This window comes from Anguilla rostrata, chromosome 11 (assembly GCF_018555375.3).
Source record: "Anguilla rostrata isolate EN2019 chromosome 11, ASM1855537v3, whole genome shotgun sequence".
In the NCBI taxonomy this organism is placed as follows: Eukaryota; Metazoa; Chordata; class Actinopteri; order Anguilliformes; family Anguillidae; genus Anguilla; species Anguilla rostrata.
In genome coordinates this window covers 11,305,919-11,321,625 of record NC_057943.1, presented here as the reverse complement: position 1 = coordinate 11,321,625, position 15,707 = coordinate 11,305,919, and the positions used below count along the sequence as shown (strand labels likewise).

Below are 15,707 nucleotides of genomic sequence, written 5' to 3'. Positions count from 1 at the left end.
GAATTTTGTGATTTCAGTGGGTGCAGATTTGAATTGAAATGGAGACTCATCAGACATGTAACAGAATAGATATCAGAGGTGGTGACTGCTGATGATGGGGGTCCCTTGTTTGTGACAGAGGGTCAGAGGTGTGTGTTCTATATTAACCACAATAAGGTGTCCAAGGCCTCATGCATCATGCAAGCTCAGGCACGTGTTTCAGGTTATACACTGTAATTCTTTATACATATGGGAAAACTGACCTTGTATTGATGAACTTCATGAGACAAGAGGAATGTTTAAAAAAAAAAGAAATCACAACATCAGATTAAAAAATGTAAATAATGCAATCATAAGTATGTTTTGCAGGGCTGGCTGATGTAGCTGGCACTGGCCCATTTTGGATTCAATACCAGACTGGGACTCATGGCTGCACTAGAGCAGTGCCACAACAGGATGAGCCACTTAGCAGCCCCTGTTATTGTCACTTGGAGGTGGTGTATTTAATTTGTGGACCCCTTTGTTGTTCTCCTTCCACTTACCGCTATGAAAGTTAGGCTTTACACACTGATGTCACCAGAGGTGGGCAGAATCATAGAAGGGAGATACCTTCCCAGTGACTCAGACTGGAACTACAAGCCATCATGGCTGCCCAGTTTTAAACTACAAAGCCCATGACTGGCAGAAAACCTTGACAGACAGTTGTTGCCCAGCTGGCATTAATTAACACTGATTGTGGTGATTGAGAGTAGAAAAGTGTGTTTGCAGCAGGACTCTATAAGGCTTTTTGGGGAAACAAGGGAAATAAGGCCTTGTTTTGTTTTTTTTACTTTATATTACAGTAAACCTTTGCATTCTTAGTTTTGGAATCCTTTTTTAGTTTCCCTCTTGAGACAAATTTGTGTTTAAAGTTTATTAATAGATTAAAGAAGCCTTTTTTGGCAGCCAGACTGGTTTATAGATCATTTCTCACCACAAGCTCTTCAGAAGATCTGAAGGTAAAGTTCCTTACCTCTCATGACACCAGAACATCGATCAACAAAAAGCAAGACGACTCAGAGTATGAAGAGGAAACGCTACTTTTTCTTTATCCTCTTGGTTGTCATTCACCATGTAAAGTGATGGCCACATCTCTGGGAAATGGCACTGAGCATAATTCCAACTGAAGAAAACACAGATGGCCTCTCCTTCATCCTCCTCTACAACGTCTCACATTTGGAACTAGTGGAATTATGGTGAGTCAGTCTGAGTTTAAAGGATAATGCCTTAATTCTTCATTTGCTGTGAAACTATAATTTTGTGAATTGACCTATTTGTTTGGCAAGAAAAAAAAAACCTGTAAGGCTGGATGCAGTTGCACAACAATCCCCTTGAACAGCTTGCTTTCTGTGTGACGTCTGTAATGTCTCCTGGCCCATTAAAAAAAAAGAACCAAGGCCACAGTATCCATGCAGGAGGCGAGTGTGCTGCTTCAAAAGCCCATTTCCATCCTTCCTGGTTCATGCCCCTATGAATACGCTCAGCGCTTTTATGGCGGTGCGGTGCTCTGTGGAGCCATTGGCTTTCCTCACGTTCCCGGGCGCCGGGATGAGTTTACTGGGTGCATCTGTCACGGTCTTGATGGCATTAACTGGAAATAACATCCACCGGTCTCAAATGAGATGTGGCAGCAGCGCCGACTTGAATACTTAAACACTGTGGCTTGTGAGCTGGGCTGGGCTGGGCTGGGTGTACGCTGCGGTGGGGGTGGGGGTTGGGGAGGGGGGGAGGAGGAGGTCTGCCTTTGTGGATAAGGGAAGGGAGTGATAAATTCAGGAATAGAGCTTAACAGGAGCAGCGGTTCTGTACTGGATGTAGACTTCTGAGGCTGAGAATAAGATCAGCGATTTGAAAACGTGTGTGAGCACAGGTATGCATGTGTCTGTGTGTGTGTGTCTGTCTCTACCCCCACATGCACACAGACTGACAGACGGGCGTACAGACAGGTGGACACACGAACACACACACACACACACACACACACACACACACACGGCTGCTGCACACACACAGGGTTTGTTTAAACGCAATAGAGCTTACTTCCCACATCTTAGAGCCTAACCCTGCTGTCCTGCTACGCACTGCAGCGACATTACCAGCAGGTAAGCCATTAGCTACCCCCCAATTGGGGAGCACAAATTGTTTTAATGCTGAGTGTCAGACACACAGAATATATAGAATATTGAAGCCAGAAAATATACAGCAAGCACAGTTACTTGCAAGCATTATGTTCACTTAATGAACGTGAGGCGATGTGCGGTGCTCACGTGTTGGGATGCCTTTGCGCAGGATAATGTGGGCTCTCCGCAGGCACCCTGCAGCTCTCTGCCTCCGGTACAGAACACCTCGCTTAAACAACATTTGTTTCCTCTGATTTACTGTGGGCCGGCGGCAAGGACCAGGGGGGTGTGACTGATCCCGTCGTGAAATACACTCGCTGTCTGCTGCGCTGGGCTTTCCATCGACCAAGGGGGTGCGACGGAAGGGGGGCGGAGGGGGGAGGAGGGAGGGAGGGAGGGAGGGGGGGGGAGGGAGGGAGGGCTGACAGGAGAGGCTAGAGTGAGCGATTCTGGTCCCATAAATCCTCAACCTGAGGGATGTTCGGGGTGGGGGTGATATAGGGTGGAGATGGGGTGAGGAAAATACTGTCTCTCAGCGCTGACAGCGATCCATCTCAGGCTTCTGAAACTTGGTCACTAAGGGACAGCTGCCTTGCATTAGTAGAAACTTAATTCCACCCCACACCCACCACCTCACATGCCCCCTTTTCTCAGGATTGCCATTTGAAAGTTGCAGACTTGGCCTCATGTCTCTATCCTTTGTCCCCACTCATCCACCCACCAGGTTCAGTGCTTCCCCTCCATCTCTCTTCTTGGATTGAGAGGGGCTTTGAAAAATCTGGTCAGTTTGAGGGATTCTCGAATAGTTGAATTGGGAAGATGACTTATTTGATTGCAGACATTGTCATTAAAGCATCCGAGAGACATGAAGCTCTTTAAAATAAAAAAATATAAATTCATTTTTGAGATAAAAAAAAAAGATATTTGGCCAAACAAAACTGAAATGGTAACTTGGCTAGCAACATTAGGCCCTGTAATCTTTGCTTGACAATTTACTTTGCTTCAACTTAAAAAGGAAAATAATTAGTAGCATTGGGGGGAAGAATAATAGGCATGGCTTTCTGGGAAAGCCAGCTGTAGAACCTCTCTAACAGGTCAAAGGAGATGCTGCCATGCTTTGAATGGCTTCCAGTTAGCTATTAAGGTCTGGCCTCCTGTGCACTTGCAGTTGGCACTTTGAAAGCAGTCCCACAAGGCTATGGAGAATAATTAGGCTCCTGGATAGCAAGTGTGTTGGCTGGTTTTTGTTACAGCCAATTAACTCTGTCTTAATTTGCTCATTGGTTTCATACACCTGCCCATTTTGATTCCTATACTAGGCCTTATGACAAAAGGGTTAGCTCACAGCACAAGCTAAAGTAAATGACTGAGCTAAATACTTCAGCATTGGCTTTAGGCTAAACATTCAAGATAAGCCAGCATGCATTTGATCTTGATGTACTCAGTGTCACTGAATGGGACTCAGAGCAGAACTGAGCAGTACTGGATAATAATGGATTAAATGTAATCAGGATTATGTAATCATATTACAAAATCAAAGTAAATGTAATCAGTCTAACATACTTTTAATGTGTATTTTAAATGATTACTTTAACATACAATGAAACTGAGCACACACTCTCACTCATACTCATACCATATGTACACCTACACATGATGATGGGCAGTAAGTGCACATGCATATTGTAGCTACATATTCAAATATTTTACAATACTCTTGGCCAGTGAATCTGAAAGTAATCCAAAACATTCAGATTAGAGTACACATTTTTTGCGTGATCCAAAAGACTATGCTATGAATAACATTTTATTCATGTATTTTGTAGTGAGTACCGGATTATATTTTCTAGGTCCTCCACCCAACATGGTAAGTGAGGCAGAATGCCCACTACATGCCTAATCATGGGTTTGTCTAATTTTCTGAAAGGGAAGTCCAGTCAGAAACTGTGTGTAGCATTGGATAGTGCTCCTTTTTTAATAAACTGTTTGTACCCATTTCATTTTTTTCTGGCATACAGCCGGGCCATACAGTGTAAGAATGCAGAAGACTGCCTTTTCTATTTATTCATTCATTCATTCATTTATTTATTTATTTGACCAGCCTGCCAGTTGTTATCACAACCGTGTGATTCAACAGTTTTGCACAGCGGTTCTGCCATGGCCATTGTTCTTGTTCTACCTATAAGACTGTCTGTCAGATTCAGCCGTAGCTGCAGGGCAGCCCAGGAAGAAAAACAAATCAAACAATCGGCAGACGTCCCAGGGCTAGACGGGTATCAGATGGATAATATCATCCCAAGACTGGGAGACTAATGCTTATACTGCAGAGAGGAGAGGGGCAAGGGACCTCCATGCCAAATTATGCTTTTACTCAGATCATGGAAACAAAATGCTAGTGCTTGGTTAAAAGCATTCACCTGAATCTGTTAAAAAAAACAAGAAACAAAACAAAAGCAGAACCTAGTGTTCTACCAGCTGCTTGTAACGCACTAGAACACTGAATTACATGTCAGCAAAAAAGATTGCCTTGCAACCAATGCTAAATTCTCACTGCCAGGAATGGGTGAAATGTTTTCCATAGCCCAAAAGTATTTTCTCTGAGTCATTAAATATGCTGTAGGAAATATGAAAGAATCTTCCCCTGAAAACAGATATTTCTGTGGAAGCAATATTTTTTTGTTTGCAGAAGCAGTTTTAGTTTCCTTCAGGATCCAGTTTAGTTTGGAGTTCATTTTACCGTTCTTTCTTTCTGAAAGCAAAAAAAACTTGAATTCACAGGAGCACATATTCTTGTTTTGGGGCCATATTTTTTTTTACATTGGCAGATTTTTTTCCTTGGGACCAAGTGTTTTTTTCTTTCTTTTTGCTTTTAGCACCTTGTTTTGCTTTGTTGCAACAGTTCCTTCTGCTGCATAATGTTCGCAGGAACTAATTAAATTTCAGCAACACACTCTGGACCTCTGGGCCACCTTAGCTGGCAATTTGCCATAAATCAAAAGGTAACTGCATTCTCCTCTTGTGCTGTGAAATTCTTTATTGACAGACCGTGACATTTTACTTTTATTGCTTTTTATGGGTAATGATTTCACAGCGTCGGTTTGCAGCCGAGGTATGCTGGAGCTTCTCTCCGATGCAAAAACACACACACATTTACCTTCTTTATTATCAGACAAGACCAATGTGGCCGTGTTAGCATGTCAGACGCATTTCTCTCTGGCACACTTGAGCTCAAAGCAGAACAATAAGATGGTTTTTGGGTTTTTTTTGGGGGGCTGGGGGGAGGGGTTTATGCATTGCATTTTCTGAATCATGCAAACATATTTATGCATTCAATTTTTAAGCGTCACTCTGATATATAACACAAAAATTAAATAAAATAGACAACGCAATATAGTTTATCGGAAACAATAAAAAACAGTTAATTATATGCATAGCATAGCATTAAATATAAATAAAAGATCAATAGAAAATGGAATAGAACAGAAATCACATTTCAAATGTGATTAAAAATACATTTGAAGGGTGGGCTCATTGCCAGCTTCAATATATAGACCCTGACATGTGCCTCCTCTTTCTCATCTGTAATTCTAGTGATGAGAGTAACATGTGAAGGGGTTTAAGTGTGCTGGGCATGCTGGACAGAGCGCTGGGGCACCTGACAGCCAGGCGGCACACCTACGTTCCGCCAGGTGCAACATCAAGGGGTCTGCCCCATGTGTGCAGAGCGGCACCCGGCCCCGCCGCGCCCAGATGTTGGCACCGTTCTCTGTGCCATCGGGAGGAAAGAGAACAAAGAGGCAGACGGTGTGTGTCCCAGAGGGGTTGAATGAAAGGATGGGGGAGAGCTGTATGCGTAATTCCAGTGGTGGGGGCAGGGGGTGGGGGGGGGGGGGTGTTAGCGTCAGCGAGGATGGTGGGATGGGAGGGGGGGGCCGTGTACTTTGGTGTGAACGTACAGTGAACATATATGAAAGCAGGAAGACTGGGGCTCTGAGGAAGGAACATGCTGGGTAGGCAAACCTGCCCCAAATATGCCCCTCTATAGGGTCACTGTGTGTGACACTCACCCCCTTTAAGCAGGAGAGGCATGCAAACCCGGGTCGTTCCTGTACCTGGGTGCATACGTTCATTTGGCAGATGTTTCTTATCCAGATGAGGCAGGTACCAGGCTGTTATGCCAAAATGGCGCCCAGTGCAAACTGTGGAAGTGCCTACAAGCACCGTAACAGAGCACAGCTCGTAACTCCGTAGATATTAATTGCACAGCTAACTGAATTAAATGAGACTTCACATTCCCAATAACTAGATACTGCAAGATAACTTTGTTCTAATCACTATCACAGTAAAACTGTAACGCTCACATAAAAAGGAGAAATAATTTATATGTTTAAGAATATTCTCAGCATGGTCTGGCACACTGTTGCTCACATAACTCTGGTGGTTGCAGTCGTGTTCTCTCATTCACTCTGGCTAAGAGGGCGCTGCTGAATGACTGAAGTGTAATGCAATATTGAAGAAGCGGTGTGCAATCGCAGCTGTAATAATAAACCTCCGCTCCTAGGCAGTGACGGCTGTGAATGGGGCTGGGTTTAGACACACACAAAAAACCCTTTCATCTCTCCTAGGCATTTTCTGGCTTCACCAGGCTGCTGTTATTCCCCCCCCCCCGACCCCCCCTCCCCTTTAGCCTGGCATTGATAAACAGAGGAATGGGACTGAACTACAGGCAGGTTCTAAGAGCAGGCACACTCTCCATCCCAGAAATCACATTTCATTTGCAATGTGTCATCATGACCTCACTTCCTGAGCTCACCGCTTCTCAGTCTCCACGGTCCTGCCGTGTTTGGCTGGAACCGTCGAAGAACGTGACCAGAATTTATTTTTTAAAACTGAATCTGAAATCGTATTATTCATTCATTTAACGGCTATGTTTTTCCGGAGCCTTTATTTTGATGATTTTGTCCCATTTAGAAATTGTTAAACACCATTATCTCTTTCTGCATTTTGTTGTTCCTTTCTGAATAAACATAAGTGGCTGTGACTGTAATAATGACATCTCCAATCTTGCTGCTTTTGATCTATTTTTGTATGCTGGAGGTACACACTCTGTAAACCCAAGGTCTTTACATGGCATTCTCCACGCCAAATGGTCGACAGACCAGCTGAAAAAATAGGTTACTGAACAGAGGCACAGGGCCTATTTAACTTCTAAATTCTGCTTAATGCACAAATAAAAATATGCCACAGGCATGCATCACAAAGATTATTTTTCATAGCCATGGCACCATAGGCAGTTGCCTGCCATGGGTTGGGTGTTCTGCCTGCTTTCGAGCACAAGCTGCATGCTGTGTCACTCACCTGTCAGCTGTCACCTGTTACCTCGCAACACCACATAAAAGGACTTAAAAGCTAGTCTCCCATCACAAATCTAAAAGCGATCTGCCAGAAATGGGAAGCTCATCTCCTCAACTGCCATAGTGTAATGTCCCAACAGCCTTCCTTCCACCAGTATACTTAGCATTACAACATTTATGGACCACATATAAAAGCTGTTACTCGAAAACCAATATACTCAACAGTGCTATACCTCCAGAGTTACATAACATGGGTAAGAAGCCGATTTATTTAATTTGATTATAATGTATATATGATGTGATCACACATCTCTGTAGGCATATAGTTTAATCCTTGCATATATGCTTTAAATGCATTGCAACCATTTAATTCCCAAGTTTAGTAAATGTTTTCAATCCCACGTCACCGTTTAATGGGTGTACTTTGCAAAAAAAAAAAAAGGAAGGTTTCCTTCAGCGAATGAGGAAAGAGAACCGAGTACAAGTCACCAGGTGTTTCTTGTCATTGTGCTGGTATTTATGTGAATTCTATTTATAGGGAGAGAATCTTGTTTTGTCTGTAACGTGCCCGAGGACGTCTGTTTTCACGCTCCTCAATACTCGCTCCAGATTCCTCACAGCCAGACGGCACTAATTACATCCCGTTTCTCTCCTTCACCTTATCCTCTCTTAACCGCCGCCGTGACAACTGTAAGTTCCCTCAGTGGCGGGATAAACGGATAGAATTTAGCTATTTGCACGCAGAGTTTGGCCGGCTCCTGCACCACTGCTCAAATGCGGAATGCTATTTAGGTAATGAATAAATGATGAATGTCCACTTTTTATAATCTCATGCTTAAACTTTCTAACGTCGTATTCAGACGCCGACTGTTGACGTCAAATCGTAAATTCACTATTCTTAATGGGAAAACGATGGCAAACGCCGTCAGCAGTGAGAGGACTTGCCACGATTAGGCTTCTAACATCACATTTTTAATTGTACGGTAGCAGACTGTCATCCCGCAATACCAACTGGTATGGTTATTTTTAATTTTTAAACGTTGTCGTCTGAATGCAGCATAAATCTGTTATCGTCAGTTGGGGCACGCGGTCTTAATTGGCTCCTGTTCGAAAATATAAGCCTTTTGTCCCGGTTTCCTGTTGCCATCCGCCACGGTCTTGGTGACGTATGCCAGCCTGGGAGGGAAATGCGAAAACCACCGCCACATCACACCAAGCCGTTTTAATTCCACTTTGGTTTCTTGGCATTATCAACAATCCCCGCAGGAACGTTTCCTGACGCAATTGTGTGTTGTGTGTCCTCGGCCCCTGTGTCCTCCAGCCCGGGCAGTTGGCAGAGAATTGTGCATGCGCCGGTTACTCCCTTCCCCTCTGCACTTACTTTTTGCCACCGTGGTAATTATTTTACTGTAGAAAAATTAGCCGGCCGTGAACTTTGATGTACGAAGCACATATCCCAAAAGCTACAGCAACATGACTGATGGAACGGGACGACGGCAGGAATTTCTGCCCCATTCTTTAATCAGGGCCGGGAAGGCAGAGGTGACGAGGGCAGTCAAAGTAAAGCAGGGAGAAAAACGTATTCCCCCCTGCAGCCGCCCCCCCCCCCTCCCCTCCCAAAAGGTCTACAATCTCACCAAGGATAACAGCGAGTCTATACAGCGCATGCCTGTGTCCCTCTCTATAATATTATACAGCTAGAAACTCACAAACTCCTTAGTTAGCTTGTGCTCAGTCTTGCTGACAGTTCTTTTCGCCTTTTTTTTTTTTAACTAAATCACAAATTTAGAGAACAAGAAAGCATAAAAAAACTCAGAGACTGTAAATATCCTCAGTTTTGCAAAGTCTTGCACATCCGCATTCAAAATGCAAATTCAGAACCGTGTGCGCCGCTCTAAATCTTTCCCTTTCTCGCTCTCTGCACAGCTTATGTTTTTATCCAAACATTTCAGTCACGTCTATTTCTCTTCCAACAGTGCTCAGCGAGGAAATAATCTTCTCAAGGTGAGAATTCAATCAAGCATTTGCATTCATCACTATTTACACTCTACGCCAGCGGTGCGTATGAGGGGAATTTCAGAGGAAAGTATTTCTTTTGGGCTTTGACGCCACAGACCCCCAGAAACACAGATATTTCACCCTGCTGCTTCTCGTGCACCATCCACAGTCCGCAGCAAGGGGGCGCCTTTCTGTGTCACAATTTTACAACTACAGTCCTGGGGGGCAAATTCAGGTGACTGAATGGGCAAAAAAATGGGTGAATTTGGAAAGAATCAAAATATGGTTTATGCAAATGCGTAATCTTGAAATGAGATAAGAAATGCAAATCTCTTTAAGATGCTATCCTCAACAGAGGAGGTTGCAAAACTGGCTTCTGGAGTCAGTTAGAGGGGAATGAGATGACTATCGAGGGGAAAAATGCACCCCTACCATTAACATTCACACTAATCATTCTAAACACGGCACATGCTGGACATCTTTCACTGATATTCAGACTAATCAAGATATGGCAAACCTTGTTACTCTGACACATGTCTGGGTATATTTTAATAAAATGTTGGCCTGTGAAAGTAATGGGGGAATTAAGTCAGGTGTCTGTTCAGAACGTATAGTTAGTCCGGCTCTAAAAAAAACTGACATCTTTTTATATCTCAGGCAGTGGACAGGGAAATGTTAACCAGGAAGGTAAAGATTTCAGTTGAGTCATTACTGTGCAAGCCTACTGCACCTGTATTGGTCCATAGAAAGTGATGGTCTGTATGGCCCACCACTTTAGGTGATTAAAAAGGGGCATATTTAATTGCTTCAGCAATTAAATTGATAAATATGCAAAATGTATATTTAATGAATATATTCCTCCCTAGAATCATAAATGTTTTATTGCCCCTTTGCTGTGAGATTTAATACAATAGTGGTCTGATTGAGGACAATGCAAGAGTGCTCTGCGTGCAATAAAATGCAACAACGCAGCAAATATAAAAATAAGCACAACCAATTAAAATAAAACAGTACATAGAGCAGTGCAGTGATGCAATATATAGATAATATACCCGTACAAAATGTACAGCCCCCCCCCCTCCCCCCCCAACAAACCCCATTGGACTACCTCATTGAACCTCATCCCCAAAACTGTGATTGAGCAGAATAGCGGTTTGGGGTTTACAGCATGTTAGACGGCAAGTTAAATACAGGCGGATGCAAGCCGAGGGCAAGATGATGCAAAATATTTCAGAGTGAACAAACTGTGTCCCCCTCACCCCCTCAGCAAACGCCTTATTTTGCATTTGTATTATTGTCTTCATGATATTTACATTAATTTACTATGGCAATTAAAAATTGTGCAATATATTAGTATCTTTTAAATTAAAAAAATATTTTTAAAAGACCTGAAACATATCATTTTGCATTTGTATTATTGTATTCATGATATTACATTAATTTTTAATCAATTTTAAATAGGTTTTCTGAGGTTTTCCAAGCTACCAATGCTTCAATTAGTTAGGGCCCACACAGGTTACGTAGGAAACGGTAAGTCTGAGGGTAAGCATTTGCGGCTGTGTTCAGAAGCTTGAAGAATGGTCAGGACACAGGTTTGTTCATGATTTTGAATGAGTCAAATATTTTCTACTGTAGCATGGGTACCTAAGGCTATTTAATAATGCACAATATATAAGGAATTTTTCAAGGAAAACATCTTTTTTAAAAGACCTGAAACATATCATTTTGCATTTGTATTATTGTCTTCATGATATTTACATTCATTTTTAATCAATTTTAAATGGGTTTGCTCAAGTTTTCCAAGCTACCAATGGCTTCAATTAGGGTTAAGGGCCCAAACTAGGGTTAGGGTTAGGAAAACGGTAAGTCTGAGGGTAAAGGCAATTTGACGGCTGTGTTCAGCAGCTTGAAGAATGGTAGGGACACAGGTTTGTTAATGATTTTGAATGAGTAAATATTTTCACTGTAGCATGGGTACCTATGGCCATTAAAAATGTGCATATATTAATATTTTTCATTAAAAAATATTTTAAAAGACCTGAAACTATCATTTGCATTGTATTATTGTCTTCTGATATTTACATTCATTTTTAATCAATTTAAATGGGTTTTGCTCAAGTTTCCAAGCTACCAATGGCTTCAATTAGGGTTAAGGGCCCAACTAGGTTAGGGTTAGGAAAACGGTAAGTCTGAGGGTAAAGGCAATTTGACGGCTGTGTTCAGCAGCTTGAAGAATGGTAGGACACAGGTTTGTTAATGATTTTGAATGAGTAAAATATTTTCTACTGTAGCATGGGTACCTATGGCATTAAAAATGTGCAATATATTAATATTTTTTCAATTAAAAAATATTTTTAAAGACCTGAAACATATCATTTTGCATTTGTATTATTTCTTCATGATATTTACATTCATTTTAATCAATTTAAATGGGTTTTGCTCAAGTTTTCCAAGCTACCAATGGCTTCAATTAGGGTTAAGGGCCCAACTAGGGTTAGGTTAGGAAAACGTAAGTTGAGGGTAAAGGCAATTTGACGGCTGTGTTCACAGCTTGAAGAATGGTAGGACACAGGTTTGTTATGATTTTGAATGAGTAAAATATTTTCTACTGTACATGGGTACCTATGGCCATTAAAACATGTGCAATATATTAATATTTTTTCAATTAAAAATATTTTAAAAGACCTGAAACATATCATTTTGCATTTGTATTATTGTCTTCATGATATTTACATTCATTTTAATCAATTTTAAATGGGTTTGCTCAAGTTTTCCAAGCTACCAATGGCTTCAATTAGGGTTAAGGGCCCAAACTAGGGTTAGGGTTAGGAAAACGTAAGTCTGAGGGTAAAGGCAATTTGACGGCTGTGTTCAGCAGCTTGAAGATGGTAGGACACAGGTTGTTAATGATTTTGAATGAGTAAAATATTTTCTACTGTAGCATGGCTACCTATGGCCATTAAAGACATGTGCAATATATTAATATTTTTTCAATTAAAAAAATATTTTTAAAAGACCTGAAACATATCATTTTGCATTTGTATTATTGTCTTCATGATATTTACATTCATTTTTAATCAATTTTAAATGGGTTTGCTCAAGTTTTCCAAGCTACCAATGGCTTCAATTAGGGTTAAGGGCCCAAACTAGGGTTAGGGTTAGGAAAACGGTAAGTCTGAGGGTAAAGGCAATTTGACGGCTGTGTTCAGCAGCTTGAAGAATGGTAGGGACACAGGTTTGTTAATGATTTTGAATGAGTAAAATATTTCTACTGTAGCATGGGTACCTATGGCCATTAAAGACATGTGCAATATATTATATTTTTCAATTAAAAAAATATTTTTTAAAGACCTGAAACATATCATTTTGCATTTGTATTATTGTCTTCATGATATTTACATTCATTTTAATCAATTTTAAATGGGTTTGCTCAAGTTTTCCAAGCTACCAATGGCTTCAATTAGGGTTAAGGGGGGGGGGAAACGGTAAGTCTGAGGGTAAAGGCAATTTGACGGCTGTGTTCAGCAGCTTGAAGAATGGTAGGACACAGGTTTGTTAATGATTTTGAATGAGTAAATATTTCTACTGTAGCATGGGTACCTATGGCCATTAAAGACATGTGCAATATATTAATATTTTTCAATTAAAAAATATTTTTAAAGACCTGAAACATATCATTTTGCATTTGTATATTGTCTTCATGATATTTACATTCATTTTGAATCATTTTAAATGGGTTTGCTCAAGTTTTCCAAGCTACCAATGGCTTCAATTAGGGTTAAGGGCCCAAACTAGGGTTAGGGTTAGGAAAACGGTAAGTCTGAGGGTAAAGGCAATTTGACGGCTGTGTTCAGCAGCTTGAGAATGGTAGGGACACAGGTTTGTTAATGATTTTGAATGAGTAAAATATTTTCTACTGTAGCATGGGTACCTATGGCCATTAAAGACATGTCAATTATTAATATTTTTCAATTAAAAATATTTTTTAAAGACCTGAAACATATCATTTTGCATTTGTATTTTGTCTTCATGATATTACATTCATTTTAATCAATTTTAAATGGGTTTGCTCAAGTTTCCAAAGCTACCAATGGCTTCAATTAGGGTTAAGGGCCCAAACTAGGGTTAGGGTTAGGAAAACGGTAAGTCTGAGGGTAAAGGCAATTTGACGGCTGTGTTCAGCAGCTGAAGAATGGTAGGGACACAGGTTTGTTAATGATTTGAATGAGTAAAATATTTTCTACTGTAGCATGGGTACCTATGGCCATTAAAGACATGTGCAATTATTAATATTTTTTCAATTAAAATTTTTTTAAAGACCTGAAACATATCATTTTGCATTTGTATTATTGTCTTCATGATATTTACATTCATTTTAATCAATTTTAAATGGGTTTGCTCAGTTTCCAAGCTACCAATGGCTTCAATTAGGGTTAAGGGCCCAAACTAGGGTTAGGGTTAGGAAAACGGTAAGTCTGAGGGTAAAGGCAATTTGACGCTGTGTTCAGCAGCTTGAAGAATGGTAGGGACACAGGTTTGTTAATGATTTTGAATGAGTAAAATATTTTCTACTGTAGCATGGGTACCTATGGCCATTAAAGACATGTGCAATATATTAATATTTTTTCAATTAAAAAAATATTTTTTAAAGACCTGAAACATATCATTTTGCATTTGTATTATTGTCTTCATGATATTTACATTCATTTTTAATCATTTTAAATGGTTTGCTCAAGTTTTCCAAGCTACCAATGGCTTCAATTAGGTTAAGGCCCAAACTAGGGTTAGGGTTAGGAAAACGGTAAGTCTGAGGGTAAAGGCAATTTGACGGCTGTGTTCAGCAGCTTGAAGAATGGTAGGACACAGGTTTGTTAATGATTTTGAATAGTAAAATATTTTCTACTGTAGCATGGGTACCTATGGCCATTAAAGACATGTGCAATATTTAATATTTTTTCAATAAAATATTTTTAAAGACCTGAAACATATCATTTGCATTTGTATTATTGTCTTCATGATATTTACATTCATTTTTAATCAATTTTAAATGGGTTTGCTCAAGTTTTCCAAGCTACCAATGGCTTCAATTAGGGTTAAGGGCCCAAACTAGGGTTAGGGTTAGGAAAACGGTAAGTCTGAGGGTAAAGGCAATTTGACGGCTGTGTTCAGCAGCTTGAAGAATGGTAGGGACACAGGTTTGTTAATGATTTGAATGAGTAAAATATTTTCTACTGTAGCATGGGTACCTATGGCCATTAAAGACATGTGCAATTATTAATATTTTTCAATTAAAAAATATTTTTAAAAGACTGAAACATATCATTTTGCATTTGTATTATTGTCTTCATGATATTTACATTCATTTTAATCAATTTTAATGGGTTTGCTCAAGTTTTCCAAGCTACCAATGGCTTCAATTAGGTTAAGGGCCCAAACTAGGGTTAGGGTTAGGAAACGGTAAGTCTGAGGGTAAAGGCAATTTGACGGCTGTGTCAGCAGCTTGAAGAATGGTAGGACACAGGTTTGTTAATGATTTTGAATGAGTAAATATTTTCTACTGTAGCATGGTACCTATGGCCATTAAAGACATGTGCAATATATTAATTTTTTCAATTAAAAAATATTTTTAAAGACCTGAAACATATCATTTTGCATTTGTATTATTGTCTTCATGATATTTACATTCATTTTTAATCAATTTAAATGGTTTGCTCAAGTTTTCAAGCTACCAATGGCTTCATTAGGGTTAAGGCCCAACTAGGTAGGTTAGGAAACGTAAGTCTGAGGGTAAAGGCAATTGACGGTGTGTTCAGCAGCTTGAAGAATGTAGGGACACGGTTTGTTAATGATTTTGAATGAGTAAAATATTTTACTGTAGCATGGTACCTATGGCCATAAGAATGTGCAATTATTATATTTTTTTCAATTAAAAATTTTTTTAAAGACCTGAACATATCTTTGCATTTGTATTATTGTCTCATGATATTTACTTCATTTTAATCATTTAATGGGTTGCTCAAGTTTCCAAGCTACCAATGCTCAATTAGGGTTAGGCCAAACTAGGTTAGGTTAGGAAAACGGTATCTGAGGTAAAGCATTTACGGCTGTGTTCAGCAGCTTGAAGAATGGTAGGACACAGGTTTGTTAATGATTTGAATGAGTAAATATTTTCTACTGTAGCATGGGTACCTATGGCCATTAAGACATGTGCAATATA

The 15,707-nt window shown here is 40.2% G+C and overlaps 1 protein-coding gene across 4 annotated transcripts in view; it reads left to right on the top strand.

Annotated features, from left to right (window-relative positions):
• The first annotated feature begins 765 nt into the window (after positions 1-765).
• kazna (kazrin, periplakin interacting protein a) overlaps positions 766-15,707 on the top strand; it is a 309,866-nt gene continuing 294,924 nt past the window's right edge. For 2 of the 4 annotated variants that reach the window (XM_064297864.1, XM_064297876.1), the window contains exon 1: positions 766-1,214. The gene's annotated coding sequence lies outside the window, so the exon portion shown is untranslated. The remainder of the gene's footprint in view (positions 1,215-15,707) is intronic. The other 2 variants (XM_064297865.1, XM_064297866.1) reach the window with 2 other exon arrangements.